Here is a 27453-nt window from a genome sequence, read left to right as displayed (position 1 = left end):
TACACGACGCGTGCGTGTATTGTTCACGGAAAGACTGCCGCGTACATGCTGTATGCTGTAGCAATACATTCGGCGACTGCACAACATAGCAGCACGATACAGGTGCAGTCGTAAACAGCACATTCTCGCCATCGGCCATACCATGCTGAATACGCCGGTTCTCGTCCGATCCCCGAAGCTAAGCAGCATTGGGCTCGGTCAGTACTTGGGAGGGAGACCACCTGTGAACACCGAGTGCTGATGGCACCGTTCTTTTTGCTTTTTTGTTGCGTGCTTCTGTGGCGTCTTGTTTTCTTTTACATTTGCACAACGTGTGGGTGGTTGCATTTACTGTAACTTACGTTCAACTGGAGCCTGCTGGTAGAGCCAACGCCGAAGTGTAACACCAACAATATTCAGGTCACTACACAATATTGTACGCGGAATGATGACGGTGGTAAGCGGTATACGTAATGATGCAAAATTTAGTCGCACAAGCTTCTAAGCGCTTACTTATCACACCCGCATACAGCTCAATGACGACGCATCAATAAAGTGGCACCTTATGGGTTGCAACGCGCGCAAAATCTGGCGCTCGCCCTCTTGTTTTTGTGAGCACTAGCACGCACGCATGCAGCGAACAACCACAAACGGAGTGATCAACGTACACGACGCGTGCGTGTATTGTTCACGGAAAGACTGCCGCGTACGTGCTGTATGCTGTAGCAATACATTCGGCGACTGCACAACATAGCAGCACGATACAGGTGCAGTCGTAAACAGCACATTCTCGCCATCGGCCATACCATGCTGAATACGCCGGTTCTCGTCCGATCCCCGAAGCTAAGCAGCATTGGGCTCGGTCAGTACTTGGGATGGAGACCACCTGGGAACACCGAGTGCTGATTGCACCGTTCTTTTTGCTTTTTTATTGCCTGCTTCTGTGACGTCATGTTCTTTTTTTTTCATTTGCACAACGTGTGGGTGGTTGCATTTACTGTAACTTACGTTCAACTGGAGCCTGCTGGTAGAGCCAACGCCGAAGTGTAACACCAACAATATTCAGGCCACTACATGATATTGTACGCGGAATGATGACGGTGGTAAGCGGTAAACGTGATGATGCAAAATTTAGTCGCACAAGCTTCTAACCGCTTACTTATCACACCCGCATACAGCTCAATGACAACGCATCAATAAAGTGGCACCTTGTGGGCTGCAACGCGCGCAAAATGTGGCGCTCGCCCTCTTGTTTTTGTGAGCACTAGCACGCACGCATGCAGCGAACAACCACAAACGGAGTGATCAACGTACACGACGCGTGCGTGTATTGTTCACGGAAAGACTGCCGCGTACGTGCTGTATGCTGTAGCAATACATTCGGCGACTGCACAACATAGCAGCACGATACAGGTGCAGTCGTAAACAGCACATTCTCGCCATCGGCCATACCATGCTGAATACGCCGGTTCTCGTCCGATCCCCGAAGCTAAGCAGCATTGGGCTCGGTCAGTACTTGGGAGGGCGACCACCTGGGAACACCGAGTGCTGATGGCACCGTTCTTTTTGCTTTTTTATTGCGTGCTTCTATGACGTCTTGTTTTTTTTTTCATTTGCACAACGTGTGGGTGGTTGAATTTACTGTAACCCACGTTCAACTGGAGCCTGCTGGTAGAGCCAACGGCGAAGTGTAACACCAACAATATTCAGGCCACTACACGATATTGTACGCGGAATGATGACGGTGGTAAGCGGTATACGTAATGATGCAAAATTTAGTCGCACAAGCTTCTAACCGCTTACTTATCACACCCGCATACAGCTCAATGACAGCGCATCAATAAAGTGGCACCTTGTGGGCTGCAGCGCGCGCAAAATGTGGCGCTCGCCCTCTTGTTTTTGTGAGCACTAGCACGCACGCATGCAGCGAACAACCACAAACGGAGTGATCAACGTACACGACGCGTGCGTGTATTGTTCACGGAAAGACTGCCGCGTACGTGCTGTATGCTGCAGCAATACATTCGGCGACTGCACAACATAGCAGCACGATACAGGTGCAGTCGTAAACAGCACATTCTCGCCATCGGCCATACCATGCTGAATACGCCGGTTCTCGTCCGATCTCCGAAGCTAAGCAGCATTGGGCTCGGTCAGTACTTGGGAGGGCGACCACCTGGGAACACCGAGTGCTGATGGCACCGTTCTTTTTGCTTTTTTATTGCGTGTTTCTATGACGTCTTGTTTTTTTTTCATTTGCACAACGTGTGGGTGGTTGCATTTACTGTAACTTACGTTCACCTGGAGCCTGCTGGTAGAGCCAACGGCGAAGTGTATCACCAACAATATTCAGGCCACTACACGATATTGTACGCGGAATGATGACGATGGTAAGCGGTATACGTAATGATGCAAAATTTAGTCGCACAAGCTTCTAACCGCTTACGTATCACACCCGCATACAGCTCAATGACAACGCATCAATAAAGTGGCACCTTGTGGGCTGCAACGCGCGCAAAATGTGGCGCTCGCCCTCTTGTTTTTGTAAGCACTAGCACACACGCATGCAGCGAACAACCACAAACGGAGTGATCAACGTACACGATGCGTGCGTGTATTGTTCACGGAAAGACTGCCGCGTACGTGCTGTATGCTGTAGCAATACATTCGGCGACTGCACAACATAGCAGCACGATACAGGTGCAGTCGTAAACAGCACATTCTCGCCATCGGCCATACCATGCTGAATACGCCGGTTCTCGTCCGATCCCCGAAGCTAAGCAGCATTGGCCTCGGTGAGTACTTGGGAGGGAGACCACCTGGGAACACCGAGGGCTGATTGAACCGTTCTTTTTGCTTTTTTATTGCCTGCTTCTGTGACGTCATGTTCTTTTTTTTCATTTGCACAACGTGTGGGTGGTTGCATTTACTGTAACTTACGTTCAACTAGAGCCTGCTGGTAGAGCCAACGCCGAAGTGTAACACAGACAATATTCAGGCCACTACATGATATTGTACGCGGAATGATGACGGTGGTAAGCGGTAAACGTAATGATGCAAAATTTAGTCGCACAAGCTTCTAACCTCTTACTTATCACACCCGCATACAGCTCAATGACAACGCATCAATAAAGTGGCACCTTGTGGGCTGCAACGCGCGCAAAACGTGGCGCTCGCCCTCTTGTTTTTGTGAGCACTAGCACGCACGCATGCAGCGAACAACCACAAACGGAGTGATCAACGTACACGACGCGTGCGTGTATTGTTCACGAAAAGACTGCCGCGTACGTGCTGTATGCTGTAGCAATACATTCGGCGACTGCACAACATAGCAGCACGATACAGGTGCAGTCGTAAACAGCACTTACTCGCCATCGGCCATGCCATGCTGAATACGCCGGTTCTCGTCCGATCCCCGAAGCTAAGCAGCATTGGGCTCGGTCAGTACTTGGGAGGGAGACCACCTGGGAACACCGAGTGCTGATGGCACCGTTATTTTTGCTTTTTTATTGCGTGCTTCTGTGACGGCTTGTTTTTTTTTCATTTGCACAACGTGTGGGTGGTCGCATTTACTGTAACTTACGTTCAACTGGAGCCTGCTGGTAGAGCCGACGCCGAAGTGTAACACCAACAATATTCAGGCCACTACACGATATTGTACGCGGAATGATGACGGTGGTAAGCGGTATACGTAATGATGCAAAATTTAGTCGCACAAGCTTCTAACCGCTTACTTATCACATCCGCATACAGCTCAATGACAACGCATCAATAAAGTGGCACCTTGTGGGCTGCAACGCGCGCAAAATTTGGCGCTCGCCCTCTTGTTTTTGTGAGCACTAGCACGCACGCATGCAGCGAACAACCACAAACGGAGGGATCAACGTACACGACGCGTGCGTGTATTGTTCAAGGAAAGACTGCCGCGTACGTGCTGTATGCTGTAGCAATACATTCGGCGACTGCACAACATAGCAGCACGATACAGGTGCAGTCGTAAACAGCACATTTTCGCCATCGGCCATACCATGCTGAATACGCCGGTTCTCGTCCGATCCCCGAAGCTAAGCAGCATTGGGCTCGGTCAATGCTTGGGAGGGAGACCACCTGGGAACACCGAGTGCTGATGGCACCGTTCTTTTTCTTTTTTATTGCGTGCTTCTGTGACGTCTTGTTTTTTTTTTCATTTGCACAACGTGTGGGTGGTTGCATTTACTGTAACTAACGTTCAACTGGAGCCTGCTGGTAGAGCCAACGCCGAAGTGTAACACCAACAATATTCAGGCCACTACACGATATTGTACGCGGAATGATGACGGTGGTAAGCGGTATACGTAATGATGCAAAATTTAGTCGCACAAGCTTCTAACCGCTTACTTATCACACCCGCATACAGCTCAATGACAGCGCATCAATAAAGTGGCACCTTGTGGGCTGCAACGCGCGCAAAATGTGGCGCTCGCCCTCTTGTTTTTGTGAGCACTAGCACGCACGCATGCAGCAAACAACCACAAACGGAGTGATCAACGTACACGACGCGGGCGTGTATTGTTCACGGAAAGACTGCCGCGTACGTGCTGTATGCTGTAGCAATACATTCGGTGACTGCACAACATAGCAGCACGATACAGGTGCAGTCTCAAACAGCGCATTCTCGCCATCGGCCATACCATGCTGAATACGCCGGTTCTCGTCCGATCCCCGAAGCTAAGCAGCATTGGGCTCGGTCAGTACTTGGGAGGGAGACCACCCGGAACACCGAGTGCTGATGGCACCGTTCTTTTTTGCTTTTTTATTGCGTGCTTCTGTGACGTCTTGTTTTTTTTTTTCATTTGCACAACGTGTGGGTGGTTGCATTTACTGTAACTTACGTTCAACTGGAGCCTGCTGGTAGAGCCAACGCCGAAGTGTAACACCAACAATATTCAGGCCACTACACGATATTGTATGCGGAATCATGACGGTGGTAAGCGGTATACGTAATGATGCAAAATTTAGTCGCACAAGCTTCTAACCGCTTACTTATCACACCCGCATACAGCTCAATGACAACGCATCAATAAAGTGGCACCTTGTGGGCTGCAACGCGCGCAAAATGTGGCGCTCGCCCTCTTGTTTTTGTGAGCACTAGCACGCACGCATGCAGCGAACAACCACAAACGGAGTGATCAACGTACAAGACGCGTGCGTGTATTGTTCATGGAAAGACTGCCGCGTACGTGCTGTATGCTGTAGCAATACATTCGGTGACTGCACAACATAGCAGCACGATACAGGTGCAGTCGTAAACAGCACATTTTCGCCATCGGCCATACCATGCTGAATACGCCGGTTCTCGTCCGATCCCCGAAGCTAAGCAGCATTGGGCTCGGTCAGTACTTGGGAAGGAGACCACCTGGGAACACCGAGTGCTGATGGCACCGATCTTTTTGCTTCTTTACTGCGTGCCTCTGTGACGTCTTGTTTTTTTTTTCATTTGCACAATGTGCGGGTGGTTGCATTTACTGTAACTTACGTTCAACTGGAGCCTGCTAGTAGAGCCAACGCCGAAGTGTAACACCAACAAGATTCAGGCCACTACACGATATTGTACGCGGAATGATGACGGTGGTAAGCGGTATACGTAATGATGCAAAATTTAGTCGCACAAGCTTCTAACCGCTTACTTATTACACCCGCATACAGCTCAATGACAACGCATCAATAAAGTGGCACCTTCTGCGCTGCAACGCGCGCAAAATGTGGCGCTCGCCCTCTTGTTTTTGTGAGCACTAGCACGCACGCATGCAGCGGACAACCACAAACGGAGTGATCAACGTACACGACGCGTGCGTGTATTGTTCACGGAAAGACTGCCGCGTACGTGCTGTATGCTGTAGCAATACATTCGGCGACTGCACAACATAGCAGCATGGTACAGGTGCAGTCGTAAACAGCACATTCTCGCCATTGGCATACCATACTGAATACGCCGGTTCTCGTCCGATCCCCGAAGCTAAGCAGCATTGGGCTCGGTCAGTACTTGGGAGGGAGACCACCTGGGAACACCGAGTGCTGATGGCACCGTTCTTTTTGCTTTTTTATTGCGTGCTTCTGTGACGTCTTGTGTTATTTTTCATTTGCACAACGTCTGGGTGGTTGCATTTACTGTAACTTACGTTCAACTGGAGCCTGCTGGTAGAGCCAACGCCGAAGTGTAACACCAACAATATTCAGGTCACTACACAATATTGTACGCGGAATGATGACGGTGGTAAGCGGTATACGTAATGATGCAAAATTTAGTCGCACAAGCTTCTAAGCGCTTACTTATCACACCCGCATACAGCTCAATGACGACGCATCAATAAAGTGGCACCTTATGGGTTGCAACGCGCGCAAAATCTGGCGCTCGCCCTCTTGTTTTTGTGAGCACTAGCACGCACGCATGCAGCGAACAACCACAAACGGAGTGATCAACGTACACGACGCGTGCGTGTATTGTTCACGGAAAGACTGCCGCGTACGTGCTGTATGCTGTAGCAATACATTCGGCGACTGCACAACATAGCAGCACGATACAGGTGCAGTCGTAAACAGCACATTCTCGCCATCGGCCATACCATGCTGAATACGCCGGTTCTCGTCCGATCCCCGAAGCTAAGCAGCATTGGGCTCGGTCAGTACTTGGGATGGAGACCACCTGGGAACACCGAGTGCTGATTGCACCGTTCTTTTTGCTTTTTTATTGCCTGCTTCTGTGACGTCATGTTCTTTTTTTTTCATTTGCACAACGTGTGGGTGGTTGCATTTACTGTAACTTACGTTCAACTGGAGCCTGCTGGTAGAGCCAACGCCGAAGTGTAACACCAACAATATTCAGGCCACTACATGATATTGTACGCGGAATGATGACGGTGGTAAGCGGTAAACGTGATGATGCAAAATTTAGTCGCACAAGCTTCTAACCGCTTACTTATCACACCCGCATACAGCTCAATGACAACGCATCAATAAAGTGGCACCTTGTGGGCTGCAACGCGCGCAAAATGTGGCGCTCGCCCTCTTGTTTTTGTGAGCACTAGCACGCACGCATGCAGCGAACAACCACAAACGGAGTGATCAACGTACACGACGCGTGCGTGTATTGTTCACGGAAAGACTGCCGCGTACGTGCTGTATGCTGTAGCAATACATTCGGCGACTGCACAACATAGCAGCACGATACAGGTGCAGTCGTAAACAGCACATTCTCGCCATCGGCCATACCATGCTGAATACGCCGGTTCTCGTCCGATCCCCGAAGCTAAGCAGCATTGGGCTCGGTCAGTACTTGGGAGGGCGACCACCTGGGAACACCGAGTGCTGATGGCACCGTTCTTTTTGCTTTTTTATTGCGTGCTTCTATGACGTCTTGTTTTTTTTTTCATTTGCACAACGTGTGGGTGGTTGAATTTACTGTAACCCACGTTCAACTGGAGCCTGCTGGTAGAGCCAACGGCGAAGTGTAACACCAACAATATTCAGGCCACTACACGATATTGTACGCGGAATGATGACGGTGGTAAGCGGTATACGTAATGATGCAAAATTTAGTCGCACAAGCTTCTAACCGCTTACTTATCACACCCGCATACAGCTCAATGACAGCGCATCAATAAAGTGGCACCTTGTGGGCTGCAGCGCGCGCAAAATGTGGCGCTCGCCCTCTTGTTTTTGTGAGCACTAGCACGCACGCATGCAGCGAACAACCACAAACGGAGTGATCAACGTACACGACGCGTGCGTGTATTGTTCACGGAAAGACTGCCGCGTACGTGCTGTATGCTGCAGCAATACATTCGGCGACTGCACAACATAGCAGCACGATACAGGTGCAGTCGTAAACAGCACATTCTCGCCATCGGCCATACCATGCTGAATACGCCGGTTCTCGTCCGATCTCCGAAGCTAAGCAGCATTGGGCTCGGTCAGTACTTGGGAGGGCGACCACCTGGGAACACCGAGTGCTGATGGCACCGTTCTTTTTGCTTTTTTATTGCGTGTTTCTATGACGTCTTGTTTTTTTTTCATTTGCACAACGTGTGGGTGGTTGCATTTACTGTAACTTACGTTCACCTGGAGCCTGCTGGTAGAGCCAACGGCGAAGTGTATCACCAACAATATTCAGGCCACTACACGATATTGTACGCGGAATGATGACGATGGTAAGCGGTATACGTAATGATGCAAAATTTAGTCGCACAAGCTTCTAACCGCTTACGTATCACACCCGCATACAGCTCAATGACAACGCATCAATAAAGTGGCACCTTGTGGGCTGCAACGCGCGCAAAATGTGGCGCTCGCCCTCTTGTTTTTGTAAGCACTAGCACACACGCATGCAGCGAACAACCACAAACGGAGTGATCAACGTACACGATGCGTGCGTGTATTGTTCACGGAAAGACTGCCGCGTACGTGCTGTATGCTGTAGCAATACATTCGGCGACTGCACAACATAGCAGCACGATACAGGTGCAGTCGTAAACAGCACATTCTCGCCATCGGCCATACCATGCTGAATACGCCGGTTCTCGTCCGATCCCCGAAGCTAAGCAGCATTGGCCTCGGTGAGTACTTGGGAGGGAGACCACCTGGGAACACCGAGGGCTGATTGAACCGTTCTTTTTGCTTTTTTATTGCCTGCTTCTGTGACGTCATGTTCTTTTTTTTCATTTGCACAACGTGTGGGTGGTTGCATTTACTGTAACTTACGTTCAACTAGAGCCTGCTGGTAGAGCCAACGCCGAAGTGTAACACAGACAATATTCAGGCCACTACATGATATTGTACGCGGAATGATGACGGTGGTAAGCGGTAAACGTAATGATGCAAAATTTAGTCGCACAAGCTTCTAACCTCTTACTTATCACACCCGCATACAGCTCAATGACAACGCATCAATAAAGTGGCACCTTGTGGGCTGCAACGCGCGCAAAACGTGGCGCTCGCCCTCTTGTTTTTGTGAGCACTAGCACGCACGCATGCAGCGAACAACCACAAACGGAGTGATCAACGTACACGACGCGTGCGTGTATTGTTCACGAAAAGACTGCCGCGTACGTGCTGTATGCTGTAGCAATACATTCGGCGACTGCACAACATAGCAGCACGATACAGGTGCAGTCGTAAACAGCACTTACTCGCCATCGGCCATGCCATGCTGAATACGCCGGTTCTCGTCCGATCCCCGAAGCTAAGCAGCATTGGGCTCGGTCAGTACTTGGGAGGGAGACCACCTGGGAACACCGAGTGCTGATGGCACCGTTATTTTTGCTTTTTTATTGCGTGCTTCTGTGACGGCTTGTTTTTTTTTCATTTGCACAACGTGTGGGTGGTCGCATTTACTGTAACTTACGTTCAACTGGAGCCTGCTGGTAGAGCCGACGCCGAAGTGTAACACCAACAATATTCAGGCCACTACACGATATTGTACGCGGAATGATGACGGTGGTAAGCGGTATACGTAATGATGCAAAATTTAGTCGCACAAGCTTCTAACCGCTTACTTATCACATCCGCATACAGCTCAATGACAACGCATCAATAAAGTGGCACCTTGTGGGCTGCAACGCGCGCAAAATTTGGCGCTCGCCCTCTTGTTTTTGTGAGCACTAGCACGCACGCATGCAGCGAACAACCACAAACGGAGGGATCAACGTACACGACGCGTGCGTGTATTGTTCAAGGAAAGACTGCCGCGTACGTGCTGTATGCTGTAGCAATACATTCGGCGACTGCACAACATAGCAGCACGATACAGGTGCAGTCGTAAACAGCACATTTTCGCCATCGGCCATACCATGCTGAATACGCCGGTTCTCGTCCGATCCCCGAAGCTAAGCAGCATTGGGCTCGGTCAATGCTTGGGAGGGAGACCACCTGGGAACACCGAGTGCTGATGGCACCGTTCTTTTTCTTTTTTATTGCGTGCTTCTGTGACGTCTTGTTTTTTTTTTCATTTGCACAACGTGTGGGTGGTTGCATTTACTGTAACTAACGTTCAACTGGAGCCTGCTGGTAGAGCCAACGCCGAAGTGTAACACCAACAATATTCAGGCCACTACACGATATTGTACGCGGAATGATGACGGTGGTAAGCGGTATACGTAATGATGCAAAATTTAGTCGCACAAGCTTCTAACCGCTTACTTATCACACCCGCATACAGCTCAATGACAGCGCATCAATAAAGTGGCACCTTGTGGGCTGCAACGCGCGCAAAATGTGGCGCTCGCCCTCTTGTTTTTGTGAGCACTAGCACGCACGCATGCAGCAAACAACCACAAACGGAGTGATCAACGTACACGACGCGGGCGTGTATTGTTCACGGAAAGACTGCCGCGTACGTGCTGTATGCTGTAGCAATACATTCGGTGACTGCACAACATAGCAGCACGATACAGGTGCAGTCTCAAACAGCGCATTCTCGCCATCGGCCATACCATGCTGAATACGCCGGTTCTCGTCCGATCCCCGAAGCTAAGCAGCATTGGGCTCGGTCAGTACTTGGGAGGGAGACCACCCGGAACACCGAGTGCTGATGGCACCGTTCTTTTTTGCTTTTTTATTGCGTGCTTCTGTGACGTCTTGTTTTTTTTTTTCATTTGCACAACGTGTGGGTGGTTGCATTTACTGTAACTTACGTTCAACTGGAGCCTGCTCGTAGAGCCAACGCCGAAGTGTAACACCAACAATATTCAGGCCACTACACGATATTGTATGCGGAATCATGACGGTGGTAAGCGGTATACGTAATGATGCAAAATTTAGTCGCACAAGCTTCTAACCGCTTACTTATCACACCCGCATACAGCTCAATGACAACGCATCAATAAAGTGGCACCTTGTGGGCTGCAACGCGCGCAAAATGTGGCGCTCGCCCTCTTGTTTTTGTGAGCACTAGCACGCACGCATGCAGCGAACAACCACAAACGGAGTGATCAACGTACAAGACGCGTGCGTGTATTGTTCATGGAAAGACTGCCGCGTACGTGCTGTATGCTGTAGCAATACATTCGGTGACTGCACAACATAGCAGCACGATACAGGTGCAGTCGTAAACAGCACATTTTCGCCATCGGCCATACCATGCTGAATACGCCGGTTCTCGTCCGATCCCCGAAGCTAAGCAGCATTGGGCTCGGTCAGTACTTGGGAAGGAGACCACCTGGGAACACCGAGTGCTGATGGCACCGATCTTTTTGCTTCTTTACTGCGTGCCTCTGTGACGTCTTGTTTTTTTTTTCATTTGCACAATGTGCGGGTGGTTGCATTTACTGTAACTTACGTTCAACTGGAGCCTGCTAGTAGAGCCAACGCCGAAGTGTAACACCAACAAGATTCAGGCCACTACACGATATTGTACGCGGAATGATGACGGTGGTAAGCGGTATACGTAATGATGCAAAATTTAGTCGCACAAGCTTCTAACCGCTTACTTATTACACCCGCATACAGCTCAATGACAACGCATCAATAAAGTGGCACCTTCTGCGCTGCAACGCGCGCAAAATGTGGCGCTCGCCCTCTTGTTTTTGTGAGCACTAGCACGCACGCATGCAGCGGACAACCACAAACGGAGTGATCAACGTACACGACGCGTGCGTGTATTGTTCACGGAAAGACTGCCGCGTACGTGCTGTATGCTGTAGCAATACATTCGGCGACTGCACAACATAGCAGCATGGTACAGGTGCAGTCGTAAACAGCACATTCTCGCCATTGGCATACCATACTGAATACGCCGGTTCTCGTCCGATCCCCGAAGCTAAGCAGCATTGGGCTCGGTCAGTACTTGGGAGGGAGACCACCTGGGAACACCGAGTGCTGATGGCACCGTTCTTTTTGCTTTTTTATTGCGTGCTTCTGTGACGTCTTGTGTTATTTTTCATTTGCACAACGTCTGGGTGGTTGCATTTACTGTAACTTACGTTCAACTGGAGCCTGCTGGTAGAGCCAACGCCGAAGTGTAACACCAACAATATCCAGGCCACTACACGGTATTGTACGCGGAATGATGAGTGGTAAGCGGAATACATAATGATGCAAAATTTAGTCGCACAAGCTTCTAACCGCTTACTTATCACACCCGCATACAGCTCAATGACAACGCATCAATAAAGTGGCACCTTGTGGGCTGCAACGCGCGCAAAATGTGGCGCTCGCCCTCTTGTTTTTGTGAGCACTAGCACGCACGCATGCAGCGAACAACCACAAACGGAGTGATCAACGTACACGACGCGTGCGTGTATTGTTCACGGAAAGACTGCCGCGTACATGCTGTATGCTGTAGCAATACATTCGGCGACTGCACAACATAGCAGCACGGTACGGGTGCAGTCGTAAACAGCACATTCTCGCCATCGGCATACCATACTGAATACGCCGGTTCTCGTCCGATCCCCGAAGCTAAGCAGCATTGGGCTCGGTCAGTACTTGGGAGGGAGACCACCTGGGAACACCGAGTGCTGATGGCACCGTTCTTTTTGCTTTTTTATTGCGTGCTTCTGTGACGTCTTGTTTTTTTTTTTTCATTTGCACAACGTGTGGGTGGTTGCATTTACTGCAACCTACGTTCAACTGGAGCCTGCTGGTAGAGCCAACGCCGAAGTGTAACACCAACAATATTCAGGCCACTACACGATATTGTACGCGGAATGATGACAGTGGTAAGCGGTATACGTAATGATGCAAAATTTAGTCGCACAAGCTTCTAACCGCTTACTTATCACACCCGCATACAGCTCAATGACAACGCATCAATAAAGTGGCACCTTGTGGGCTGCAACGCGCGCAAAATGTGGCGCTCGCCCTCTTGTTTTTGGGAGCACTAGCACGCACGCATGCAGCGAACAACCACAAACGGAGTAATCAACGTACACGACGCGTGCGTGTATTGTTCACGGAAAGACTGCCGCGTACGTGCTGTATGCTGTAGCAATACATTTGGCGACCGCACAACATAGCAGCACGATACAGGTGCAGTCGTAAACAGCACATTCTCGCCATCGGCCATACCATGCTGAATACGCCGGTTCTCGTCCGATCCCCGAAGCTAAGCAGCATTGGGCTCGGTCAGTACTTGGGAGGGAGACCACCTGGGAACACCGAGTGCTGATGGCACCGTTCTCTTTGCTTTTTTATTGCGTGCATCTGTGACGTCTTGTTTTTTTTTTCATTTGCACAACGTGTGGGTGGTTGCATTTACAGTAACTTACGTTCAACTGGAGTCTGCTAGTAGAGCCAACGCCGAAGTGTAACACCAACAATATTCAGGCCACTACACGATATTGTACGCGGAATGATGACGGTGGTAAGCGGTATACGTAATGATGCAAAATTTAGTCGCACAAGCTTCTAACCGCTTACTTATCACACCCGCATACAGCTCAATGACAACGCATCAATAAAGTGGCACCTTGTGGGCTGCAACGCGCGCATAATGTGGCGCTCGCCCTCTTGTTTTTGTGAGCACTAGCACGCACGCATGCAGCGAACAACCACAAACGGAGTGATCAACGTACACGACGCGTGCGTGTATTGTTCACGGAAAGACTGCCGCGTACGTGCTGTATGCTGTAGCAATACATTCGGCGAGTGCACAACATAGCAGCACGATACAGGTGCAGTCGTAAACAGCACATTCTCTCCATCGGCCATACCATGCTGAATACGGCGGTTCTCGTCCGATCCCCGAAGCTAAGCAGCATTGGGCTCGGTCAGTACTCCGGAGGGAGACCACCTGGGAACACCGAGTGCTGATGGCACCGTTCTTTTTGCTTTTTTATTGCGTGCTTCTGTGACGTCTTGTTTTTTTTTATTTGCACAACGTGTGGGTGGTTGCATTTACTGTAACTTACGTTCAACTGGAGCCTGCTGGTAGAGCCAACGCCGAAGTGTAACACCAACAATATTCAGGCCACTACACGATATTGTACGCGGAATGATGACGGTGGTAAGCGGTATACGTAATGATGCAAAATTTAGTCGCACAAGCTTCTAACCGCTTACTTATCACACCCGCATACAGCTCAATGACAACGCATCAATAAAGTGGCACCTTGTGGGCTGCAACGGGCGCAAAATGTGGCGCTCGCCCTCTTGTTTTTGTGAGCACTAGCACACACGCATGCAGCGAACAACCACAAACGGAGTGATCAACGTACACGACGCGTGCGTGTATTGTTCACGGAAAGACTGCCGCGTACGTGCTGTATGCTGTAGCAATACATTCGGCGACTGCACAACATAGCAGCACGATACAGGTGCAGTCGTAAACAGCACATTCTTGCCATCGGCCATACCATGCTGAATACGCCGGTTCTCGTCCGATCCCCGAAGCTAAGCAGCATTGGGCTCAGTCAGTACTTGGGAGGGAGACCACCTGGGAACACCGAGTGCTGATGGCACCGTTCTTTTTGCTTTTTTACTGCGTGCTTCGGTGACGTCTTGTTTTTTTTTCATTTGCACAACGCGTGGGTGGTTGCATTTACTGTAACTTACGTTCAACTGGAGCCTGCTGGTAGAGCCAACGCCGAAGTGTAACACCAACAATATTCAGGCAACTACACGATATTGTACGCGGAATGATGACGGTGGTAAGCGGTATACGTAATGATGCAAAATTTAGTCGCACAAGCTTCTAACCGCTTACTTATCACACCCGCATACAGCTCAATGACAACGCATCAATAAAGTGGCACCTTGTGGGCTGCAACGCGCGCAAAATGTGGCGCTCGCCCTCTTGTTTTTGTGAGCTCTAGCACGCACGCATGCAGCGAGCAACCACAAACGGAGTGATCAACGTACACGACGCGTGCGTGTATTGTTCACGGTAAGACTGCCGCGTACGTGCTGTATGCTGTAGCAATAAATTCGGCGTTTGCACAACATAGCAGCACGATACAGGTGCAGTCGTAAACAGCACATTCTCGCCATCGGCCATACCATGCTGAATACGGCGGTTCTCGTCCGATCCCCGAAGCTAAGCAGCATTGGGCTCGGTCAGTACTCCGAAGGGAGACCACCTGGGAACACCGAGGGCTGATTGAACCGTTCTTTTTGCTTTTTTATTGCCTGCTTCTGTGACGTCATGTTCTTTTTTTTTCATTTGCACAACGTGTGGGTGGTTGCATTTACTGTAACTTACGTTCAACTAGAGCCTGCTGGTAGAGCCAACGCCGAAGTGTAACACCAACAATATTCAGGCCACTACATGATATTGTACGCGGAATGATGACGGTGGTAAGCGGTAAACGTAATGATGCAAAATTTAGTCGCACAAGCTTCTAACCTCTTACTTATCACACCCGCATACAGCTCAATGACAACGCATCAATAAAGTGGCACCTTGTGGGCTGCAACGCGCGCAAAACGTGGCGCTCGCCCTCTTGTTTTTGTGAGCACTAGCACGCACGCATGCAGCGAACAACCACAAACGGAGTGATCAACGTACACGACGCGTGCGTGTATTGTTCACGAAAAGACTGCCGCGTACGTGCTGTATGCTGTAGCAATACATTCGGCGACTGCACAACATAGCAGCACGATACAGGTGCAGTCGTAAACAGCACTTACTCGCCATCGGCCATGCCATGCTGAATACGCCGGTTCTCGTCCGATCCCCGAAGCTAAGCAGCATTGGGCTCGGTCAGTACTTGGGAGGGAGACCACCTGGGAACACCGAGTGCTGATGGCACCGTTATTTTTGCTTTTTTATTGCGTGCTTCTGTGACGGCTTGTTTTTTTTTCATTTGCACAACGTGTGGGTGGTCGCATTTACTGTAACTTACGTTCAACTGGAGCCTGCTGGTAGAGCCGACGCCGAAGTGTAACACCAACAATATTCAGGCCACTACACGATATTGTACGCGGAATGATGACGGTGGTAAGCGGTATACGTAATGATGCAAAATTTAGTCGCACAAGCTTCTAACCGCTTACTTATCACATCCGCATACAGCTCAATGACAACGCATCAATAAAGTGGCACCTTGTGGGCTGCAACGCGCGCAAAATTTGGCGCTCGCCCTCTTGTTTTTGTGAGCACTAGCACGCACGCATGCAGCGAACAACCACAAACGGAGGGATCAACGTACACGACGCGTGCGTGTATTGTTCAAGGAAAGACTGCCGCGTACGTGCTGTATGCTGTAGCAATACATTCGGCGACTGCACAACATAGCAGCACGATACAGGTGCAGTCGTAAACAGCACATTTTCGCCATCGGCCATACCATGCTGAATACGCCGGTTCTCGTCCGATCCCCGAAGCTAAGCAGCATTGGGCTCGGTCAATGCTTGGGAGGGAGACCACCTGGGAACACCGAGTGCTGATGGCACCGTTCTTTTTCTTTTTTATTGCGTGCTTCTGTGACGTCTTGTTTTTTTTTTTCATTTGCACAACGTGTGGGTGGTTGCATTTACTGTAACTAACGTTCAACTGGAGCCTGCTGGTAGAGCCAACGCCGAAGTGTAACACCAACAATATTCAGGCCACTACACGATATTGTACGCGGAATGATGACGGTGGTAAGCGGTATACGTAATGATGCAAAATTTAGACGCACAAGCTTCTAACCGCTTACTTATCACACCCGCATACAGCTCAATGACAGCGCATCAATAAAGTGGCACCTTGTGGGCTGCAACGCGCGCAAAATGTGGCGCTCGCCCTCTTGTTTTTGTGAGCACTAGCACGCACGCATGCAGCGAACAACCACAAACGGAGTGATCAACGTACAAGACGCGTGCGTGTATTGTTCATGGAAAGACTGCCGCGTACGTGCTGTATGCTGTAGCAATACATTCGGCGACTGCACAACATAGCAGCACGATACAGGTGCAGTCGTAAACAGCACATTCTCGCCATCGGCCATACCATGCTGAATACGCCGGTTCTCGTCCGATCCCCGAAGCTAAGCAGCATTGGCCTCGGTGAGTACTTGGGAGGGAGACCACCTGGGAACACCGAGGGCTGATTGAACCGTTCTTTTTGCTTTTTTATTGCCTGCTTCTGTGACGTCATGTTCTTTTTTTTTCATTTGCACAACGTGTGGGTGGTTGCATTTACTGTAACTTACGTTCAACTAGAGCCTGCTGGTAGAGCCAACGCCGAAGTGTAACACCAACAATATTCAGGCCACTACATGATATTGTACGCGGAATGATGACGGTGGTAAGCGGTAAACGTAATGATGCAAAATTTAGTCGCACAAGCTTCTAACCTCTTACTTATCACACCCGCATACAGCTCAATGACAACGCATCAATAAAGTGGCACCTTGTGGGCTGCAACGCGCGCAAAACGTGGCGCTCGCCCTCTTGTTTTTGTGAGCACTAGCACGCACGCATGCAGCGAACAACCACAAACGGAGTGATCAACGTACACGACGCGTGCGTGTATTGTTCACGAAAAGACTGCCGCGTACGTGCTGTATGCTGTAGCAATACATTCGGCGACTGCACAACATAGCAGCACGATACAGGTGCAGTCGTAAACAGCACTTACTCGCCATCGGCCATGCCATGCTGAATACGCCGGTTCTCGTCCGATCCCCGAAGCTAAGCAGCATTGGGCTCGGTCAGTACTTGGGAGGGAGACCACCTGGGAACACCGAGTGCTGATGGCACCGTTATTTTTGCTTTTTTATTGCGTGCTTCTGTGACGGCTTGTTTTTTTTTCATTTGCACAACGTGTGGGTGGTCGCATTTACTGTAACTTACGTTCAACTGGAGCCTGCTGGTAGAGCCGACGCCGAAGTGTAACACCAACAATATTCAGGCCACTACACGATATTGTACGCGGAATGATGATGGTGGTAAGCGGTATACGTAATGATGCAAAATTTAGTCGCACAAGCTTCTAACCGCTTACTTATCACATCCGCATACAGCTCAATGACAACGCATCAATAAAGTGGCACCTTGTGGGCTGCAACGCGCGCAAAATTTGGCGCTCGCCCTCTTGTTTTTGTGAGCACTAGCACGCACGCATGCAGCGAACAACCACAAACGGAGGGATCAACGTACACGACGCCTGCGTGTATTGTTCAAGGAAAGACTGCCGCGTACGTGCTGTATGCTGTAGCAATACATTCGGCGACTGCACAACATAGCAGCACGATACAGGTGCAGTCGTAAACAGCACATTTTCGCCATCGGCCATACCATGCTGAATACGCCGGTTCTCGTCCGATCCCCGAAGCTAAGCAGCATTGGGCTCGGTCAATGCTTGGGAGGGAGACCACCTGGGAACACCGAGTGCTGATGGCACCGTTCTTTTTCTTTTTTATTGCGTGCTTCTGTGACGTCTTGTTTTTTTTTTCATTTGCACAACGTGTGGGTGGTTGCATTTACTGTAACTAACGTTCAACTGGGGCCTGCTGGTAGAGCCAACGCCGAAGTGTAACACCAACAATATTCAGGCCACTACACGATATTGTACGCGGAATGATGACGGTGGTAAGCGGTATACGTAATGATGCAAAATTTAGTCGCACAAGCTTCTAACCGCTTACTTATCACACCCGCATACAGCTCAATGACAGCGCATCAATAAAGTGGCACCTTGTGGGCTGCAACGCGCGCAAAATGTGGCGCTCGCCCTCTTGTTTTTGTGAGCACTAGCACGCACGCATGCAGCAAACAACCACAAACGGAGTGATCAACGTACACGACGCGGGCGTGTATTGTTCACGGAAAGACTGCCGCGTACGTGCTGTATGCTGTAGCAATACATTCGGTGACTGCACAACATAGCAGCACGATACAGGTGCAGTCTCAAACAGCGCATTCTCGCCATCGGCCATACCATGCTGAATACGCCGGTTCTCGTCCGATCCCCGAAGCTAAGCAGCATTGGGCTCGGTCAGTACTTGGGAGGGAGACCACCCGGAACACCGAGTGCTGATGGCACCGTTCTTTTTTGCTTTTTTATTGCGTGCTTCTGTGACGTCTTGTTTTTTTTTTTCATTTGCACAACGTGTGGGTGGTTGCATTTACTGTAACTTACGTTCAACTGGAGCCTGCTGGTAGAGCCAACGCCGAAGTGTAACACCAACAATATTCAGGCCACTACACGATATTGTATGCGGAATCATGACGGTGCTAAGCGGTATACGTAATGATGCAAAATTTAGTCGCACAAGCTTCTAACCGCTTACTTATCACACCCGCATACAGCTCAATGACAACGCATCAATAAAGTGGCACCTTGCGGGCTGCAACGCGCGCAAAATGTGGCGCTCGCCCTCTTGTTTTTGTGAGCACTAGCACGCACGCATGCAGCGAACAACCACAAACGGAGTGATCAACGTACAAGACGCGTGCGTGTATTGTTCATGGAAAGACTGCCGCGTACGTGCTGTATGCTGTAGCAATACATTCGGTGACTGCACAACATAGCAGCACGATACAGGTGCAGTCGTAAACAGCACATTTTCGCCATCGGCCATACCATGCTGAATACGCCGGTTCTCGTCCGATCCCCGAAGCTAAGCAGCATTGGGCTCGGTCAGTACTTGGGAAGGAGACCACCTGGGAACACCGAGTGCTGATGGCACCGATCTTTTTGCTTCTTTACTGCGTGCCTCTGTGACGTCTTGTTTTTTTTTTCATTTGCACAATGTGTGGGTGGTTGCATTTACTGTAACTTACGTTCAACTGGAGCCTGCTAGTAGAGCCAACGCCGAAGTGTAACACCAACAAGATTCAGGCCACTACACGATATTGTACGCGGAATGATGACGGTGGTAAGCGGTATACGTAATGATGCAAAATTTAGTCGCACAAGCTTCTAACCGCTTACTTATCACACCCGCATACAGCTCAATGACAACGCATCAATAAAGTGGCACCTTCTGCGCTGCAACGCGCGCAAAATGTGGCGCTCGCCCTCTTGTTTTTGTGAGCACTAGCACGCACGCATGCAGCGGACAACCACAAACGGAGTGATCAACGTACACGACGCGTGCGTGTATTGTTCACGGAAAGACTGCCGCGTACGTGCTGTATGCTGTAGCAATACATTCGGCGACTGCACAACAAAGCAGCATGGTACAGGTGCAGTCGTAAACAGCACATTCTCGCCATTGGCATACCATACTGAATACGCCGGTTCTCGTCCGATCCCCGAAGCTAAGCAGCATTGGGCTCGGTCAGTACTTGGGAGGGAGACCACCTGGGAACACCGAGTGCTGATTGCACCGTTCTTTTTGCTTTTTTATTGCGTGCTTCTGTGACGTCTTGTGTTATTTTTCATTTGCACAACGTCTGGGTGGTTGCATTTACTGTAACTTACGTTCAACTGGAGCCTGCTGGTAGAGCCAACGCCGAAGTGTAACACCAACAATATCCAGGCCACTACACGGTATTGTACGCGGAATGATGAGTGGTAAGCGGAATACATAATGATGCAAAATTTAGTCGCACAAGCTTCTAACCGCTTACTTATCACACCCGCATACAGCTCAATGACAACGCATCAATAAAGTGGCACCTTGTGGGCTGCAACGCGCGCAAAATGTGGCGCTCGCCCTCTTGTTTTTGTGAGCACTAGCACGCACGCATGCAGCGAACAACCACAAACGGAGTGATCAACGTACACGACGCGTGCGTGTATTGTTCACGGAAAGACTGCCGCGTACATGCTGTATGCTGTAGCAATACATTCGGCGACTGCACAACATAGCAGCACGGTACGGGTGCAGTCGTAAACAGCACATTCTCGCCATCGGCATACCATACTGAATACGCCGGTTCTCGTCCGATCCCCGAAGCTAAGCAGCATTGGGCTCGGTCAGTACTTGGGAGGGAGACCACCTGGGAACACCGAGTGCTGATGGCACCGTTCTTTTTGCTTTTTTATTGCGTGCTTCTGTGACGTCTTGTTTTTTTTTTTTCATTTGCACAACGTGTGGGTGGTTGCATTTACTGCAACCTACGTTCAAATGGAGCCTGCTGGTAGAGCCAACGCCGAAGTGTAACACCAACAATATTCAGGCCACTACACGATATTGTACGCGGAATGATGACAGTGGTAAGCGGTATACGTAATGATGCAAAATTTAGTCGCACAAGCTTCTAACCGCTTACTTATCACACCCGCATACAGCTCAATGACAACGCATCAATAAAGTGGCACCTTGTGGGCTGCAACGCGCGCAAAATGTGGCGCTCGCCCTCTTGTTTTTGGGAGCACTAGCACGCACGCATGCAGCGAACAACCACAAACGGAGTAATCAACGTACACGACGCGTGCGTGTATTGTTCACGGAAAGACTGCCGCGTACGTGCTGTATGCTGTAGCAATACATTTGGCGACTGCACAACATAGCAGCACGATACAGGTGCAGTCGTAAACAGCACATTCTCGCCATCGGCCATACCATGCTGAATACGCCGGTTCTCGTCCGATCCCCGAAGCTAAGCAGCATTGGGCTCGGTCAGTACTTGGGAGGGAGACCACCTGGGAACACCGAGTGCTGATGGCACCGTTCTTTTTGCTTTTTTATTGCGTGCTTCTGTGACGTCTTGTTTTTTTTTTCATTTGCACAACGTGTGGGTGGTTGCATTTACAGTAACTTACGTTCAACTGGAGTCTGCTAGTAGAGCCAACGCCGAAGTGTAACACCAACAATATTCAGGCCACTACACGATATTGTACGCGGAATGATGACGGTGGTAAGCGGTATACGTAATGATGCAAAATTTAGTCGCACAAGCTTCTAACCGCTTACTTATCACACCCGCATACAGCTCAATGACAACGCATCAATAAAGTGGCACCTTGTGGGCTGCAACGCGCGCATAATGTGGCGCTCGCCCTCTTGTTTTTGTGAGCACTAGCACGCACGCATGCAGCGAACAACCACAAACGGAGTGATCAACGTACACGACGCGTGCGTGTATTGTTCACGGAAAGACTGCCGCGTACGTGCTGTATGCTGTAGCAATACATTCGGCGAGTGCACAACATAGCAGCACGATACAGGTGCAGTCGTAAACAGCACATTCTCGCCATCGGCCATACCATGCTGAATACGGCGGTTCTCGTCCGATCCCCGAAGCTAAGCAGCATTGGGCTCGGTCAGTACTCCGGAGGGAGACCACCTGGGAACACCGAGTGCTGATGGCACCGTTCTTTTTGCTTTTTTATTGCGTGCTTCTGTGACGTCTTGTTTTTTTTTATTTGCACAACGTGTGGGTGGTTGCATTTACTGTAACTTACGTTCAACTGGAGCCTGCTGGTAGAGCCAACGCCGAAGTGTAACACCAACAATATTCAGGCCACTACACGATATTGTACGCGGAATGATGACGGTGGTAAGCGCTATACGTAATGATGCAAAATTTAGTCGCACAAGCTTCTAACCGCTTACTTATCACACCCGCATACAGCTCAATGACAACGCATCAATAAAGTGGCACCTTGTGGGCTGCAACGGGCGCAAAATGTGGCGCTCGCCCTCTTGTTTTTGTGAGCACTAGCACACACGCATGCAGCGAACAACCACAAACGGAGTGATCAACGTACACGACGCGTGCGTGCATTGTTCACGGAAAGACTGCCGCGTACGTGCTGTATGCTGTAGCAATACATTCGGCGACTGCACAACATAGCAGCACGATACAGGTGCAGTCGTAAACAGCACATTCTTGCCATCGGCCATACCATGCTGAATACGCCGGTTCTCGTCCGATCCCCGAAGCTAAGCAGCATTGGGCTCAGTCAGTACTTGGGAGGGAGACCACCTGGGAACACCGAGTGCTGATGGCACCGTTCTTTTTGCTTTTTTACTGCGTGCTTCGGTGACGTCTTGTTTTTTTTTCATTTGCACAACGCGTGGGTGGTTGCATTTACTGTAACTTACGTTCAACTGGAGCCTGCTGGTAGAGCCAACGCCGAAGTGTAACACCAACAATATTCAGGCCACTACACGATATTGTACGCGGAATGATGACGGTGGTAAGCGGTATACGTAATGATGCAAAATTTAGTCGCACAAGCTTCTAACCGCTTACTTATCACACCCGCATACAGCTCAATGACAACGCATCAATAAAGTGGCACCTTGTGGGCTGCAACGGGCGCAAAATGTGGCGCTCGCCCTCTTGTTTTTGTGAGCACTAGCACACACGCATGCAGCGAACAACCACAAACGGAGTGATCAACGTACACGACGCGTGCGTGTATTGTTCACGGAAAGACTGCCGCGTACGTGCTGTATGCTGTAGCAATACATTCGGCGACTGCACAACATAGCAGCACGATACAGGTGCAGTCGTAAACAGCACATTCTTGCCATCGGCCATACCATGCTGAATACGCCGGTTCTCGTCCGATCCCCGAAGCTAAGCAGCATTGGGCTCAGTCAGTACTTGGGAGGGAGACCACCTGGGAACACCGAGTGCTGATGGCACCGTTCTTTTTGCTTTTTTACTGCGTGCTTCGGTGACGTCTTGTTTTTTTTTTCATTTGCACAACGCATGGGTGGTTGCATTTACTGTAACTTACGTTCAACTGGAGCCTGCTGGTAGAGCCAACGCCGAAGTGTAACACCAACAATATTCAGGCAACTACACGATATTGTACGCGGAATGATGACGTTGGTAAGCGGTATACGTAATGATGCAAAATTTAGTCGCACAAGCTTCTAACCGCTTACTTATCACACCCGCATACAGCTCAATGACAACGCATCAATAAAGTGGCACCTTGTGGGCTGCAACGCGCGCAAAATGTGGCGCTCGCCCTCTTGTTTTTGTGAGCACTAGCACGCACGCATGCAGCGAGCAACCACAAACGGAGTGATCAACGTACACGACGCGTGCGTGTATTGTTCACGGAAAGACTGCCGCGTACGTGCTGTATGCTGTAGCAATACATTCGGCGACTGCAGAACATAGCAGCACGATACAGGTGCAGTCGTAAACAGCACATTCTCGCCATCGGCTATCCCATGCTGAATACGCCGGTTCTCGTCCGATCCCCGAAGCTAAGCAGCATTGGGCTCGGTCAGTACTTGGGAGGGAGACCACCTGGGAACACCGAGTGCTGATGGCACCGTTCTTTTTGCTTTTTTATTGCGTGCTTCTGTGACGTCTTGATTTTTTTTTCATTTGCACAACGTGTGGGTGGTTGCATTTACTGTAACTTACGTTCAACTGGAGCCTGCTGGTAGAGCCAACGCCGAAGTGTAACACCAACAATATTCAGGCCACTACACGATATTGTACGCGGAATGATGACGGTGGTAAGCGGTATACGTAATGATTCAAAATTTAGTCGCACAAGCTTCTAACCGCTTACTTATCGCACCCGCATACAGCTCAATGACAAGGCATCAATAAAGTGGCACCTTGTGGGCTGCAACGGGCGCAAAATGCTGCGCTCGCCCTCTTGTTCTTGTGAGCACTAGCACGCACGCATGCAGCGAACAACCACAAACGGAGTGATCAACGTACACGACGCGTGCGTGTATTGTTCACGGAAAGACTGCCGCGTACGTGCTGTATGCTGTAGCAATACATTCGGCGACTGCACAACATAGCAGCACGATACAGGTGCAGTCGTAAACAGCACATTCTCGCCATCGGCTATACCATGCTGAATACGCCGGTTCTCGTCCGATCCCCGAAGCTAAGCAGCATTGGGCTCGGTCAGTACTTGGGAGTGAGACCAGCTGGGAACACCGAGTGCTGATGGCACCGTTCTTTTTGCTTTTTTATTGCGTGCTTCTGTGACGTCTTGTTTTTTTTCATTTGCACAACGTGTGGGTGGTTGCATTTACTGTAACTTACGTTCAACTGGAGCCTGCTGGTAGAGCCAACGCCAAAGTGTAACACCAACAATATTCAGGCCACTACACGATATTGTACGCGGAATGATGACGGTGGTAAGCGGTATACGTAATGATGCAAAATTTAGTCGCACAAGCTTCTAACCGCTTACTTATCACACCCGCATACAGCTCAATGACAACGCATCAATAAAGTGGCACCTTGTGGGCTGCAACGGGCGCAAAATGTGGCGCTCGCCCTCTTGTTTTTGTGAGCACTAGCACGCACGCATGCAGCGAGCAACCACAAACGGAGTGATCAACGTACACGACGCGTGCGTGTATTGTTCACGGAAAGACTGCCGCGTACGTGCTGTATGCTGTAGCAATACATTCGGCGACTGCAGAACATAGCAGCACGATACAGGTGCAGTCGTAAACAGCACATTCTCGCCATCGGCTATCCCATGCTGAATACGCCGGTTCTCGTCCGATCCCCGAAGCTAAGCAGCATTGGGCTCGGTCAGTACTTGGGAGGGAGACCACCTGGGAACACCGAGTGCTGATGGCACCGTTCTTTTTGCTTTTTTATTGCGTGCTTCTGTGACGTCTTGATTTTTTTTTTCATTTGCACAACGTGTGGGTGGTTGCATTTACTGTAACTTACGTTCAACTGGAGCCTGCTGGTAGAGCCAACGCCAAAGTGTAACACCAACAATATTCAGGCCACTACACGATATTGTACGCGGAATGATGACGGTTGTAAGCGGTATACGTAATGATGCAAAATTTAGTCGCACAAGCTTCTAACCGCTTACTTATCGCACCCGCATACAGCTCAATGACAAGGCATCAATAAAGTGGCACCTTGTGGGCTGCAACGGGCGCAAAATGTTGCGCTCGCCCTCTTGTTTTTGTGAGCACTAGCACGCACGCATGCAGCGAACAACCACAAACGGAGTGATCTACGTACACGACGCGTGCGTGTATTGTTCACGGAAAGACTGCCGCGTACGTGCTGTATGCTGTAGCAATACATTCGGCGACTGCACAACATAGCAGCACGATACAGGTGCAGTCGTAAACAGCACATTCTCGCCATCGGCTATACCATGCTGAATACGCCGGTTCTCGTCCGATCCCCGAAGCTAAGCAGCATTGGGCTCAGTCAGTACTTGGGAGGGAGACCACCTGGGAACACCGAGTGCTGATGGCACCGTTCTTTTTGCTTTTTTACTGCGTGCTTCGGTGACGTCTTGTTTTTTTTTTCATTTGCACAACGCGTGGGTGGTTGCATTTACTGTAACTTACGTTCAACTGGAGCCTGCTGGTAGAGCCAACGCCGAAGTGTAACACCAACAATATTCAGGCAACTACACGATATTGTACGCGGAATGATGACGGTGGTAAGCGGTATACGTAATGATGCAAAATTTAGTCGCACAAGCTTCTAACCGCTTACTTATCACACCCGCATACAGCTCAATGACAACGCATCAATAAAGTGGCACCTTGTGGGCTGCAACGGGCGCAAAATGTTGCGCTCGCCCTCTTGTTTTTGTGAGCACTAGCACGCACGCATGCAGCGAACAACCACAAACGGAGTGATCAACGTACACGACGCGTGCGTGTATTGTTCACGGAAAGACTCCCGCGTACGTGCTGTATGCTGTAGCAATAAATTCGGCGTTTGCACAACATAGCAGCACGATACAGGTGCAGTCGTAAACAGCACATTCTCGCCATCGGCCATACCATGCTGAATACGCCGGTTCTCGTCCGATCCCCGAAGCTAAGCAGCATTGGGCTCGGTCGGTACTTGGGAGGGAGACCACCTGGGAACACCGAGTGCTGATGGCACCGTTCTTTTTGCGTTTTTATTGCGTGCTTCCGTGACGTCTTTTTTTTTTTTTTTGCACAACGTGTGGGTGGTTGCATTTACTGTAACTTACGTTCAACTGGAGCCTGCTGGTAGAGCCAACGCCGAAGTGTAACACCAACAATATTCAGGCCACTACACGATATTGTACGCGGAATGATGACGGTGGTAAGCGCTATACGTAATGATGCAAAATTTAGTCGCACAATCTTCTAACCGCTTACTTATCACACCCGCATACAGCTCAAAGACAACGTATCAATAAAGTGGCACCTTGTGGGCTGCAACGGGCGCAAAATGTGGCGCTCGCCCTCTTGTTTTTGTGAGCACTAGCACGCACGCATGCAGCGAACAACCACAAACGGAGTGATCAACGTACACGACGCGTGCGTGTATTGTTCACGGAAAGACTTCCGCGTACGTGCTGTATGCTGTAGCAATACATTCGGCGACTGCAGAACATAGCAGCACGATACAGGTGCAGTCGTAAACAGCACATTCTCGCCATCGGCTATCCCATGCTGAATACGCCGGTTCTCGTCCGATCCCCGAAGCTAAGCAGCATTGGGCTCGGTCAGTACTTGGGAGGGAGACCAGCTGGGAACACCGAGTGCTGATGGCACCATTCTTTTTGCTTTTTTATTGCGTGCTTCTGTGACGTCTTGATTTTTTTTTCATTTGCACAACGTGTGGGTGGTTGCATTTACTGTAACTTACGTTCAACTGGAGCCTGCTGGTAGAGCCAACGCCAAAGTGTAACACCAACAATATTCAGGCCACTACACGATATTG

At 50.0% G+C, this 27453-nt stretch overlaps 12 non-coding genes and 31 pseudogenes across 12 annotated transcripts; all 43 read left to right on the top strand.

The window, feature by feature from the left end:
• The first annotated feature begins 127 nt into the window (after positions 1–127).
• On the top strand, positions 128–246 carry LOC142560998 (5S ribosomal RNA). The gene has a single exon (XR_012823530.1). It is a non-coding gene; the product is annotated as a 5S ribosomal RNA (ribosomal RNA).
• Positions 247–771: 525 nt separating this feature from the next.
• On the top strand, positions 772–890 carry LOC142562105 (5S ribosomal RNA; annotated as a pseudogene).
• Positions 891–1417: 527 nt separating this feature from the next.
• LOC142562782 (5S ribosomal RNA) lies at positions 1418–1536 on the top strand. Its single transcript, XR_012824094.1, has one exon. It is a non-coding gene; the product is annotated as a 5S ribosomal RNA (ribosomal RNA).
• A 525-nt stretch (positions 1537–2061) lies between these two features.
• On the top strand, positions 2062–2180 carry LOC142561084 (5S ribosomal RNA). Its single transcript, XR_012823613.1, has one exon. It is a non-coding gene; the product is annotated as a 5S ribosomal RNA (ribosomal RNA).
• Positions 2181–2704: 524 nt separating this feature from the next.
• LOC142562066 (5S ribosomal RNA) lies at positions 2705–2823 on the top strand (annotated as a pseudogene).
• Positions 2824–3349: 526 nt separating this feature from the next.
• On the top strand, positions 3350–3468 carry LOC142561020 (5S ribosomal RNA). The gene has a single exon (XR_012823551.1). It is a non-coding gene; the product is annotated as a 5S ribosomal RNA (ribosomal RNA).
• Positions 3469–3992: 524 nt separating this feature from the next.
• On the top strand, positions 3993–4111 carry LOC142562004 (5S ribosomal RNA; annotated as a pseudogene).
• A 524-nt stretch (positions 4112–4635) lies between these two features.
• On the top strand, positions 4636–4753 carry LOC142562061 (5S ribosomal RNA; annotated as a pseudogene).
• A 527-nt stretch (positions 4754–5280) lies between these two features.
• LOC142561364 (5S ribosomal RNA) lies at positions 5281–5399 on the top strand (annotated as a pseudogene).
• A 525-nt stretch (positions 5400–5924) lies between these two features.
• LOC142562402 (5S ribosomal RNA) lies at positions 5925–6042 on the top strand (annotated as a pseudogene).
• A 525-nt stretch (positions 6043–6567) lies between these two features.
• On the top strand, positions 6568–6686 carry LOC142562104 (5S ribosomal RNA; annotated as a pseudogene).
• A 527-nt stretch (positions 6687–7213) lies between these two features.
• LOC142562780 (5S ribosomal RNA) lies at positions 7214–7332 on the top strand. Its single transcript, XR_012824093.1, has one exon. It is a non-coding gene; the product is annotated as a 5S ribosomal RNA (ribosomal RNA).
• A 525-nt stretch (positions 7333–7857) lies between these two features.
• LOC142561072 (5S ribosomal RNA) lies at positions 7858–7976 on the top strand. Its single transcript, XR_012823602.1, has one exon. It is a non-coding gene; the product is annotated as a 5S ribosomal RNA (ribosomal RNA).
• A 524-nt stretch (positions 7977–8500) lies between these two features.
• On the top strand, positions 8501–8619 carry LOC142562065 (5S ribosomal RNA; annotated as a pseudogene).
• Positions 8620–9145: 526 nt separating this feature from the next.
• LOC142561019 (5S ribosomal RNA) lies at positions 9146–9264 on the top strand. Its single transcript, XR_012823550.1, has one exon. It is a non-coding gene; the product is annotated as a 5S ribosomal RNA (ribosomal RNA).
• A 524-nt stretch (positions 9265–9788) lies between these two features.
• LOC142562003 (5S ribosomal RNA) lies at positions 9789–9907 on the top strand (annotated as a pseudogene).
• Positions 9908–10431: 524 nt separating this feature from the next.
• LOC142562059 (5S ribosomal RNA) lies at positions 10432–10549 on the top strand (annotated as a pseudogene).
• Positions 10550–11076: 527 nt separating this feature from the next.
• Positions 11077–11195, top strand: LOC142561362 (5S ribosomal RNA; annotated as a pseudogene).
• A 525-nt stretch (positions 11196–11720) lies between these two features.
• Positions 11721–11838, top strand: LOC142562401 (5S ribosomal RNA; annotated as a pseudogene).
• Positions 11839–12361: 523 nt separating this feature from the next.
• LOC142562313 (5S ribosomal RNA) lies at positions 12362–12479 on the top strand (annotated as a pseudogene).
• Positions 12480–13006: 527 nt separating this feature from the next.
• On the top strand, positions 13007–13125 carry LOC142562669 (5S ribosomal RNA). Its single transcript, XR_012823988.1, has one exon. It is a non-coding gene; the product is annotated as a 5S ribosomal RNA (ribosomal RNA).
• A 525-nt stretch (positions 13126–13650) lies between these two features.
• LOC142562103 (5S ribosomal RNA) lies at positions 13651–13769 on the top strand (annotated as a pseudogene).
• Positions 13770–14292: 523 nt separating this feature from the next.
• Positions 14293–14411, top strand: LOC142561330 (5S ribosomal RNA; annotated as a pseudogene).
• A 524-nt stretch (positions 14412–14935) lies between these two features.
• LOC142562484 (5S ribosomal RNA) lies at positions 14936–15054 on the top strand (annotated as a pseudogene).
• Positions 15055–15581: 527 nt separating this feature from the next.
• On the top strand, positions 15582–15700 carry LOC142561017 (5S ribosomal RNA). Its single transcript, XR_012823549.1, has one exon. It is a non-coding gene; the product is annotated as a 5S ribosomal RNA (ribosomal RNA).
• Positions 15701–16224: 524 nt separating this feature from the next.
• Positions 16225–16343, top strand: LOC142562001 (5S ribosomal RNA; annotated as a pseudogene).
• Positions 16344–16868: 525 nt separating this feature from the next.
• Positions 16869–16987, top strand: LOC142562064 (5S ribosomal RNA; annotated as a pseudogene).
• A 527-nt stretch (positions 16988–17514) lies between these two features.
• Positions 17515–17633, top strand: LOC142561016 (5S ribosomal RNA). Its single transcript, XR_012823548.1, has one exon. It is a non-coding gene; the product is annotated as a 5S ribosomal RNA (ribosomal RNA).
• Positions 17634–18157: 524 nt separating this feature from the next.
• Positions 18158–18276, top strand: LOC142562000 (5S ribosomal RNA; annotated as a pseudogene).
• A 524-nt stretch (positions 18277–18800) lies between these two features.
• On the top strand, positions 18801–18918 carry LOC142562058 (5S ribosomal RNA; annotated as a pseudogene).
• A 527-nt stretch (positions 18919–19445) lies between these two features.
• LOC142561360 (5S ribosomal RNA) lies at positions 19446–19564 on the top strand (annotated as a pseudogene).
• Positions 19565–20089: 525 nt separating this feature from the next.
• On the top strand, positions 20090–20207 carry LOC142562496 (5S ribosomal RNA; annotated as a pseudogene).
• A 523-nt stretch (positions 20208–20730) lies between these two features.
• On the top strand, positions 20731–20848 carry LOC142562312 (5S ribosomal RNA; annotated as a pseudogene).
• Positions 20849–21375: 527 nt separating this feature from the next.
• On the top strand, positions 21376–21494 carry LOC142562668 (5S ribosomal RNA). The gene has a single exon (XR_012823987.1). It is a non-coding gene; the product is annotated as a 5S ribosomal RNA (ribosomal RNA).
• A 525-nt stretch (positions 21495–22019) lies between these two features.
• LOC142561771 (5S ribosomal RNA) lies at positions 22020–22138 on the top strand (annotated as a pseudogene).
• Positions 22139–22661: 523 nt separating this feature from the next.
• LOC142561329 (5S ribosomal RNA) lies at positions 22662–22780 on the top strand (annotated as a pseudogene).
• Positions 22781–23304: 524 nt separating this feature from the next.
• Positions 23305–23423, top strand: LOC142561327 (5S ribosomal RNA; annotated as a pseudogene).
• Positions 23424–23948: 525 nt separating this feature from the next.
• Positions 23949–24067, top strand: LOC142561506 (5S ribosomal RNA; annotated as a pseudogene).
• A 525-nt stretch (positions 24068–24592) lies between these two features.
• Positions 24593–24711, top strand: LOC142562206 (5S ribosomal RNA; annotated as a pseudogene).
• Positions 24712–25234: 523 nt separating this feature from the next.
• LOC142561505 (5S ribosomal RNA) lies at positions 25235–25353 on the top strand (annotated as a pseudogene).
• Positions 25354–25879: 526 nt separating this feature from the next.
• On the top strand, positions 25880–25998 carry LOC142561610 (5S ribosomal RNA; annotated as a pseudogene).
• A 525-nt stretch (positions 25999–26523) lies between these two features.
• On the top strand, positions 26524–26642 carry LOC142561100 (5S ribosomal RNA). Its single transcript, XR_012823629.1, has one exon. It is a non-coding gene; the product is annotated as a 5S ribosomal RNA (ribosomal RNA).
• Positions 26643–27164: 522 nt separating this feature from the next.
• On the top strand, positions 27165–27283 carry LOC142561892 (5S ribosomal RNA; annotated as a pseudogene).
• Positions 27284–27453: the final 170 nt, after the last annotated feature.

This window comes from Dermacentor variabilis, chromosome 10 (assembly GCF_050947875.1).
Source record: "Dermacentor variabilis isolate Ectoservices chromosome 10, ASM5094787v1, whole genome shotgun sequence".
NCBI lineage: Eukaryota > Metazoa > Arthropoda > Arachnida > Ixodida > Ixodidae > Dermacentor > Dermacentor variabilis.
Note: the sequence above shows the minus strand (reverse complement) of the source record. Positions and strands in the feature narration are given on the sequence as shown.